Raw genomic sequence first — 9,427 nt, forward strand, 5'->3', positions numbered from 1 at the left:
CCTGGGCGACAGAGCGAGACTCCGTCTCAAAAAAAAAAAACAAAAAACAAAAACAAAATTTAGCTGGGCTTGGTGGCATGCACCTGTAATCCCAGCTACTCAGGAGGCTGAGGAGGAGAATCCCTTGAACCCGGGAGATGCAGGTTGCAGTGAGCTGAGATTGTACCGCTGCACTCCAGCCTGGGCAACAGAGCAAGACTCCATCTTGAAAAAAAAAAAAAAGAAAGAAAGAAAAGAAAGGGAGGCCTGACACCCTTTGACATACCCTCTTGTGTCTGAGGATTTTTGTCTCTTGTGATTAAAAGGATTAAACACAGTCTAGCTTGGCACAGAGTACCCCTCCCCAGCTGATAGCCCTAACCATGGGACTTCTACCTGCCTCTCAGCCTTGATGTCTGGCCCTTCAGCCTGGCAGCTGTATCTAGTCAGAAATGAATGATGATGCTTTATTTGCTATGAACTTACTGTGATGTTAGTTTGTGTGTGTGACAGGTGAGACTGGTTTCTCAATTAAATTTGAGCATATAAACTTTCTTAAAATACATTTATGTACATTTAAAAAGAGAACTGATTCTAAGAAAAATTTTAAGTGTAAACTAAAAATAAAATTATAAGCCCCCAGCAAACTGAACAGACCCCTTTATGGCCAATGGGACCCCAGAAAAACTTTAAAACTGAGCTCCCAGCCACGACAGGACAGGAGGTCAGAAGCTTCGTTACACCCCCTCCTTTTTGTGGTTCAGACACAACAACTGACCAGCATTACTGTTAAAATAGAGATAGTAAGACAAAATAGAGATAGTAAGACTGACATGACGGACTCTTTGTGGCAAATAAGATGCTAAATTATAAACAGGACCTAAGGCCATGCCAGGCAAGGGTTAAGTCAGGCACCCCACACTTAAAAGAATGAACTCTGTTCTCACTGCCACAAGGCTTTTCTTTTTCTCTAGCAGCTAAACAAGCACTGGCCTTGAGATAAGCAATACTGAAACAATTTGCAGTTCCACCAGATGTGACTAACTGACCCCCAACTCCTGTTCCACCAGCCATAACTGCAGCTTTGATTGGACAAGAGACTGATTTCAATAACTTTCTCCAGATAAGAAGACCACCGACCATGGTCTGCCCCAGCCTGTTTACAGAGGCTGCACACAGAGTGTGTTTGTGTCCTGAAAAGCCTTTTGACGTATAGGGCCTAACTGTAATACATTTACATGTTCAGTCTCCATCTCAGAGCAAACATGGGTCATATGTTACATACATGTTTGTTCAATATGAATGTGTTAGAAACACTTTAATGACTATTCCTTTTTTTTTTTTTTTTTTTTGAGATAGAGTCTTGCTCTGTCACCAGGCTGGAGTGCAGTGATGTGATCTTGGCTTACTGCAACGTCCGCCTCCCGGGTTCAAGCAATTCTTCTGTCTCAGCCTCCTAAGTACAGGCATGTGCCACCACACCCAGCTAATTTTTGTATTTTTAGTAGATGGGGTTTCACCATGTTGGCCAGGCTGGTCTTGAACTCCGGACCTTGTGATCCGTCCACCTCTGCCTCCCAAAGTGCTGGGATTACAGGCGTGAGCCACCGCGCCTGGCCATGACTATTCTTTTGTTTGTTTTTGAGACAGGCTTTCTCACCCAGGCTAGAGTACAGTGACTCAATCATGGCTCACTGCAGCCTCAACCTCCTGGGTTCAAGTGATCCTCCCACCTCAACCCTCCTGAGTAGCTGGGACCACAGGCACGTGACATTATCCCAGCTAATTTTGTATTTTTTGTAGAGATGGAATCTCACTATGTTGCTCAGACTGGTCTCTAACTCCTGGGCTCAAGCAATCCTCCTGCCTCAGCCTCCCAAAATGCTAGGATTACAGACAGGAGGCACAGTGCCTTCATGAATATTCATAGCTCCTCCTGTAGCCTGTTGAATACATATGTCTAGCCAGACTGGTCAGCATAAAGCTCCTGCCCCAACCCCTCCTCTTTCAAAGTGCTTGGCCATTGGCACACTTCCCTGCCTGCAGATGGCCACCTTGCAGGCTGGAACGTTTTACAGGAAATAAAGTCTTATCTTTTTCTAAATGTGTATGTGTGTGTGTGTGTGTGTGTGTGTGTGTGTGTGTATGTATGTATGTTTTAACATAGGCAATAGCACAGATGATGGGAAGATGTGGTAAATACCCACGGCAGGGGCTGTGGGGTGGCGGGGAGGGCAGGGGTTCATTCAGAGAAGTTAAACTTGGACTCCCAGAGCTCGTGCTTGGAGGCGCTTTGGATTTACCCTTCATTTTTCCTCTCAGGGACAGCATTCGCCACCTAGTGGAAATAGTGTGAAATTACAGGATATTTTTTGCTGTTAGGAGTGCAAATTAGGGTCAATGGAATGATTTTCTTTTTTTGCCCGAAGGTGAGAGAGAGGACATTAGTTAGAATTTCCTAGAAAACAATTTTAATGTGTTGCAGGCCATTTGAACAATCCCAAATAATCTCTTATAGAAAAAAGGCCAAAGGAGAGTGGAAGATGTGAAGTCTATTCATAAACATTTGATTCTCCTATTTTTTGAAACCTTGTAGGATAACTGCCCCTCTCTACGTCTCTATGCATCTAGATGTGGCTTTGTGGCATGGGGCTGGGGTAGCTGCAGGGGACTCCCTGCTCAGAAGGGCCCTGTGCCTGGGGTTGTAAGCTCTGTAGCTGCTGTCTTGAAATTCATAACAATTTTATCTTTAAATTTGTATTTTGTAAGTGAGGTCTGATGGGACAATAGGCATGCATGGGGGACTTGGAGCCTGGGCTGCAAGTGGTGCCCCTCCCAGCACCTCCTTGCCTTTTGACTATCTGGGCCCTTTCACCCTATCCCCTCACCCCCACCCCAGCGCCTGAGCAAGTATGTACTCCCCTGACCCCCGTATCTCTGCATCCATGAGCGCCCCTGGCTCTGTGCCTGGGGACCCTTGTACTCTTTTCAACCAGCCAGTGATTATTGTCAGGACTCCAGTGGTTACTGGTAAACCTACATGCCTGCCACAGCGCTCCCTGTGACAGCACAGTGGGTAGCGTGGAGGACTGCGAGAATCTGCCACAGACACATGTGCATAGCCCCTAGGCTCTGATGGAGCATAAGTCTCTGTTAGGAAATTTGTTATTATTGCTCCATGACAAACCATCCCCCAAAATTAGCAGCTTCAAACAATAACATTTTTAATTTTAATTATTTATTTTAAATTTTTTAGAGATGTGGTCTCAGTCTGTCACCCAGCTTGGAGTGCAGTGGTGAGATCCTAGCTCACTGCAGCCTGGAACCCTTGGGCTTGAGATCCTCCTACCTCAGCCTCCCAGGTAGCTGGAGTCACAGGCATGCACTGCCACAGCCAGCTAATTTGTTGTTGTTATTGTTGTTAGAGATGGGGTCTCTCTAGGTCGAGCTGTTGTCAAACTCCTGAGCTCAAGCAATCTTCCTGCCTTAGCCTCTCAAAGCACTAGGATTACAGGTGTGAGCCACCATGCCCAGCCCAACAATAACATTTATTTACTTATTATCTCACATGTTTCTGTGGGTCAGAACTTGGGAGTGGCTTAGCTGGGTGGTTCTGGCTGTTGCAGTCAAGATCTCAACCCAGTGAGACCAGCATCAGAGGACTTGGCCAGGGCTGGAGGAGATGCTTTTGAGATGTGAGTCGTGGCTGTTGGCAGGAGGCCTCAGTTCCTTGCTGGCCATTGACAAGAGACTTCAGTGACTCTCTGTGTGGCTCTCTGCACAGGGCAGCTAGCTTCCCCTGGAGCAAGGGATATCACGGAGAGCAAGGAGGGAGCTGCCAGGCCCCTTATGACCTGGTCTCAGAAGCTGCACCAGCAACTCTGCCACATTCTGTTTATTAGTGAGTTCTAAAGTTTATCTAGCTCACTTTCAGGGAAAAGTGTTAATGAGCCTCTACAATTTTTTTTTTTTTTAAGAGACAAGGTTTTGCTCTGTTGCCCACACTGGGGTGCAGGGGTGCAATCATGGCTCACTGTAATCTTGAGCTCCTGGGCTCACAGGTAGGCTTCCCATCTTGAAGGAAGAGTATCAAATACTTTGTGCATATATCTTAACAGGAAATTTTCAAATTCAAGTAACTGCAAGGCTTCTATCAGAAAATAAAGCTCTAACCTTTATGGAGAGGCATCAATCAAGAGATTAGTTACTAGTAGCCCCTAGGACCCTCAAGTTACAGGAACCTTTTTTTTTTTTTTTTTTGTGAGGCAGAGTCTCATTCTGTCATCCAGGCTGGAGTGCAGTGGTGGGATTTCGGCTCACTGCAGCCTCTGCCTCCCTGGTTCAAGCGATTCTCATGCCTCAGCCTCTTAGTCAGCTGGGACTACAGGTGTGTGCCATCACACCCAGCTAATTTTTGTAGTTTTAGTAGACACAGGGTTTTGACATGTTGGCCAGGCTGGTCTCGAACTCCTGGCCTCAAGTGATCTGCCTGCTTTGGCCTCCTAAAGTGCTGGCATTACAGGCATGAGCCACCACTCCTGGCCAGGAACCTTTTAGGTTGGAATTGTGACTGTTTCTTGGACCTAAATATCAGGGGAGGTTCTTTTTTTGGTGAAGGTTTCTTAGGAATTGTTTGCTTACTCTGTTTCTGGCCAAAGGAGACCCCATGTTTCCCATGGTTGCAGCTCCCTGGGTGCCACTGAGAGGTGACAATGTGCTGGCAGCCCTCACTCTTGGTGCCTCCTCCACCTCGGCATCCCTGTGGCAGCGCTTGAAGAGCCCTTCAGCCCGCCACTGCATTGTGGGAGCCCCTCTCTGGGCTGGCCGAGGCCGGAGAGGCCTCCCTCTGCTTGCGGGGAGGTGTGGAGGGAGAGGTGCGGGTGGGAACCGAGTTCCTGCGGGCGCGGGCTCGGCGGGTCCCGCACACGGAGCGGCCATCAGGCACCGCCAGCCCAGGGGAGTGACGGGCCTTAGCCCCCGGACCAGCAGCTGCAGAGGTTGCCCCGGATCCCCCAGCACTGCTGGCCTGCATGCACCATGCTGGAATTCTCACTGAGCCTAAGCTGCCTCCCCGCCGGGCAGAGCTCGGGACCTGCAGCCCGCCATGTCCGAGCGCCCCCTCCTCGGTGGACTCCTGCACGGCCCAAGCCTCCCCGACGGCTGCCGCCCCCTGCTCCGTGGCGCCCCCTCCCATGGACTGCCCAAAGGCTGAAGCGTGCAGGCGCGGCTCAGGACTGCCGGGCAGCTCCGCCCGCAGCTCCCGGTGCAGGATCCACTAGGTGAAGCCAGCTAGGCTCCTGAATCTAGTGGGGACTTGGAGAACCTTTATGTCTAGCTAAGGGATTGTAAATACACTAATCAGCACTCTGTATCTAGCTAACCTAGTGGGGACTTGGATAACTTTTCTGTCTAGCACTCTGTGTCTAGCTAAAGGATTGTAAATGCACCAATCAGCACTCAGTAAAAAATGCACCAATCAGCACTCTGTGTCTAGCTAAAGGATTGTAAATGCACCAATCAGCACCCTGTCAAAACAGTCCAATCAGCTCTCTGTAAAATAGACCAATCAGCAGGATGTGGGTAGGGTCAGCTAAAAGAATAAAAGCAGGCTGCCCAAGTCAGTAGTGGCAACCTGATTGGGTCCCCTTCCACACCTTGGAAGCTTTATTCTTTCACTCTTTACAGTAAATCTTGCTGCTGCTCACACTTTGGGTCCACACTACCTTTAAGAGCTGTAACACTGACGGTGAAGATCTGCAGCTTCACTTCTGAAGCCAGCAAGACCAGGAACCTACTGGGAAAAATGAACAACTCCAGACGCACTGCCTTTAAGAGCTGTAACACTCACTGTGAAGGTCTGCAGCTTCACTCCTGACAGCGAGACAATGAATCCACCAGAAGGAAGAATCTCCAGACACATCTGAACGTCTGAAGGAAGAAACTGTGGACACACTGTCTTTAAGAACTGTAACAGTCACCGCGAGGGTCCGCAGCTTCATTCTTGAAGTCAGTGAGACCAAGAACCCACCAATTCCGGACACACAATCATTTTGCTCCCTTGAGACACTGTCTCAGCCTTCAGCTCAACCAACAAAGTTGTACCTCTATTTTTCTGTGAAATTGCACCTTCTTACCCCCTTTCTTTCTCCGTGGCCTCCGGGCTTGGCACTCAGCACAGGCCCTGCCTTCTGATCATGGTGCAGCCTTGTCGAGTGGTTTTGAGGTGCAGCCTTGTCGAGTGGTTTTGAGTGTGGGCTTGGGTGGGTCGGGCTGAGCTTTGAGTCCTGGGTCTGCTATTGTGCTGTGTGACTGTGAGCGTGAGTCCTCATCAGTGTCCCCAGCAGTAAACGTGGATGTGGGAGAAGCCCCATGCCTGGTCTCTGAGTCACAAATGTTGATGCTGCCTTTGGTCTCCTGATCTGTGTTTCCCTCCAGGGAAGCTCCCCGGTCCTCTGAAGCCCTTCTGAACTCTGAGGCTCATGGTGGGCTGACAGTGGTGGGCCAACCGTGGGCGAGGGCAGAGCATCAGGCAGGTGCTCAGGTCCCACCCAACACCAAGGTGTTGAAATTACAGAAGTCTCAGCCTCTCCCCACTGGGCAAAAGGGAAGGCCGCCCAGGCTGCAAACCAGTGACGTTCAGAGGGCCCAGGACGCTCCGACACGAGGCTGACTGCAGAGACAGCTAAGAGGCTGCCTGTATCCATTCTCCAGTTCTTTTTTTTTTTTAAATAGGCTTTACTTTAGGTTCACAGCAAAAATTGAGTGGAAAGTCAGTTCCTATACATGCCCTGCCCCCTAACAGGCACAGCCTTCCATATCAGTTACATCCCCAGTAGAGTGGGGCATGTGTTATTATTGATGAAACTGAAAGGACATGTCATTATTGCCCAATGTCCATAGTTTGAGGGCCCGCTCTTGGAGTCAGACATTCTATGGGTTGAGACAAATGTCTAATGACACATAGCTATCATTATGGTATCACACAGAATAGTGTCATTGCCTTAAAAAATCTTCTGTGCCCCCTCGTTCATCCTTCCCCATCTCCTAATCCCTGGCAACCACTGATCCTTTTACTGTCTCCATAGTTTTGCCTTTTCCAGAATGTCATACATTGGGACCATACAATATTTAGCCTTTAAAGATTAAATTCTTTCACTTAGTAATATGCATTTAAGATTCCGACATGTCTTTTCTTGGCTTGGTAGCTCATTTATTTTCTTTTTTTGAGATGGAGTTTTGCTGGTATGAAGTGATGTGATCTAGGCTTAGTGCAACCTTCACCTGCCCCGCCCCGTGCCCTGCTCCCAGTTCAAGCGATTCTCCTGCCTCAGCCTCCGGAGTAGCTGGGATTACAGGCGTGTGCCACCACGGCCGGCTAATTCTTGTATTTTTAGTAGAGACAGGGTTTCACCATGTTGGCCAGGCTGGTCTCGAACTCCTGACCTCCAGTGATCCACTCACCTCAACCTCCCAAAGTGCTGAGATTATAGGCGTGAGCCACTGTGCCCGGCCTTGGGTTATTTTTTCCAAAGAGTGTAAGGTCTGTATCTAAGTTTATTTTTTTTTATTTGGATGTCCAGTTGTTCTAGCATCATTCGTTGAAAATAATTTATTTTCTCCATTGTATTTTCTTTGCTCCTTTGTAAAAACATCACTTGACTATATTTCTTCTTCTTTTTTTTTTTTTTTGGAGACTTAGTCTTGCTCCGTCGCCCAGGCTGGAGTGCGGTGGCTGGATCTCAGCTCACTGCACACTCCACCTCCCGGGTTTACGCCAATCTCCTGCCTCAGCCTCCCGAGTAGCTGGGACTACAGGCACCCGCCACCTTGCCTGGCTAGTTTTTTGTATTTTTTAATAGAGACGAGGTTTCACTGGGTTAGCCAGGTTGGTCTCGATCTCCTGACCTCGTGATCCGCCCGTCTCGACCTCCCAAAGTGCTGGGATTACAGGCTTGAGCCACCGCGCCCAGCCTTGACTATATTTCTATGGATATATTTCTGGGCTCTCTATTCTGTTCCATTGATCTATTTGTTGTTTTACCAATACCACACTGTCTTGATTACTGCAGCTTTAGCATAAGCTTTGAGGTTGGGTAGTGTCAGTCCCACAACTTTGTTCTTCTCCTTCAATATTGTGTTGGCTATTTTGGGTTTTTTGCTTCTCCATATAAACTTCAGAATCAGTTTGTTAATATCTACAAAGTAACTTGCTGGAATTTCGATCGGGATAGCTTTTAGTCTATAGATCAAGTTGGGAAGAACTGAGATCTTGACAATATTGAGTCTTCTTGATCTTAAACACGGAATCTCTCTCCATCTATTTCGTTCTTTGATTTCTTTCATAATAGTTTTGTAGCTTTCGGCCGGGCGCGGTGGCTCAAGCCTGTAATCCCAGCACTTTGGGAGGCCGAGACGGGCGGATCACGAGGTCAGGAGATCGAGACCATCCTGGCTAACATGGTGAAACCCCGTCTCTACTAAAGAATACAAAAAACTAGCTGGGCGAGGTGGCGGGCGCCTGTAGTCCCAGCTACTCGGGAGGCTGAGGCAGGAGAATGGCATAAACCCGGGAGGCAGAGCTTGCAGTGAGCTGAGATCCGGCCACTGCACTCCAGCCTGGGCGACAAAGCCAGACTCCGTCTCAAAAAAAAAAAAAAAAATAGTTTTGTAGCTTTCCTCACATAGAGCTTATACGTATATTTAAAAATATTTATACTTAAGTATTTTGTATTTGGCGGTGTTAATGTAAATAGTATTGTATTTGAATTTCAAATTCTGCTCTTTCATTGTTTGTCTATAGAAAAGTGATTGGCTTGTCCGGGCGCAGTAGCTCACGCCTGTAATCCCAGCACTTTGGGAGGCCGAGGCAGGAGGATCAGGAGGTCAGGAAATCGAGACCATCCTGGCTAACGTGTCTACTACAAATACAAAAAAAATTTAGCTGGGCGTGGTGGCAGACGCCTGTAGTCCCAGCTACTCAGGAGGCTGAGGCAGGAGAATGGCCTGAACCCAGGAGGCGGAGCATGCAGTGAGCTGAGATCGTGCCATTGCCTGCCAGCCTGGGCGACAGAGTGAGACTCCGCCTCAAAAAAAAAAAAAAAAAAAGAAAAGAAAAAAAAGAAACAGATAATCTGAATAGGCCTCTATTAAGGAATTTAATAATAATCCTCCAAAACAGGAAGAACAGGCCCCGGTGAGTATACTAGTGAATTCTACCTGTGAACATTAAGGAATAAATTATACTAACTCTCCACAATCTCGTCCAAGAGACAGAAGCAGAGGGAATGCTTTCTAACTCATTCTGTGGCGCCAGCATGACCCAATACCAAAACCTGACAAAACGTTACAAGAAACAGCACTTTGGGAGGCCGAGACGGGCGAATCACAAGGTCAGGAGATCGAGACCATCCTGGCTAACACGGTGAAACCCCGTCTCTACTAAAGAATA

This window comes from Colobus angolensis, unplaced genomic scaffold (genome assembly GCF_000951035.1).
Source record: "Colobus angolensis palliatus isolate OR3802 unplaced genomic scaffold, Cang.pa_1.0 Scaffold31, whole genome shotgun sequence".
Classification (NCBI taxonomy): Eukaryota; Metazoa; Chordata; class Mammalia; order Primates; family Cercopithecidae; genus Colobus; species Colobus angolensis.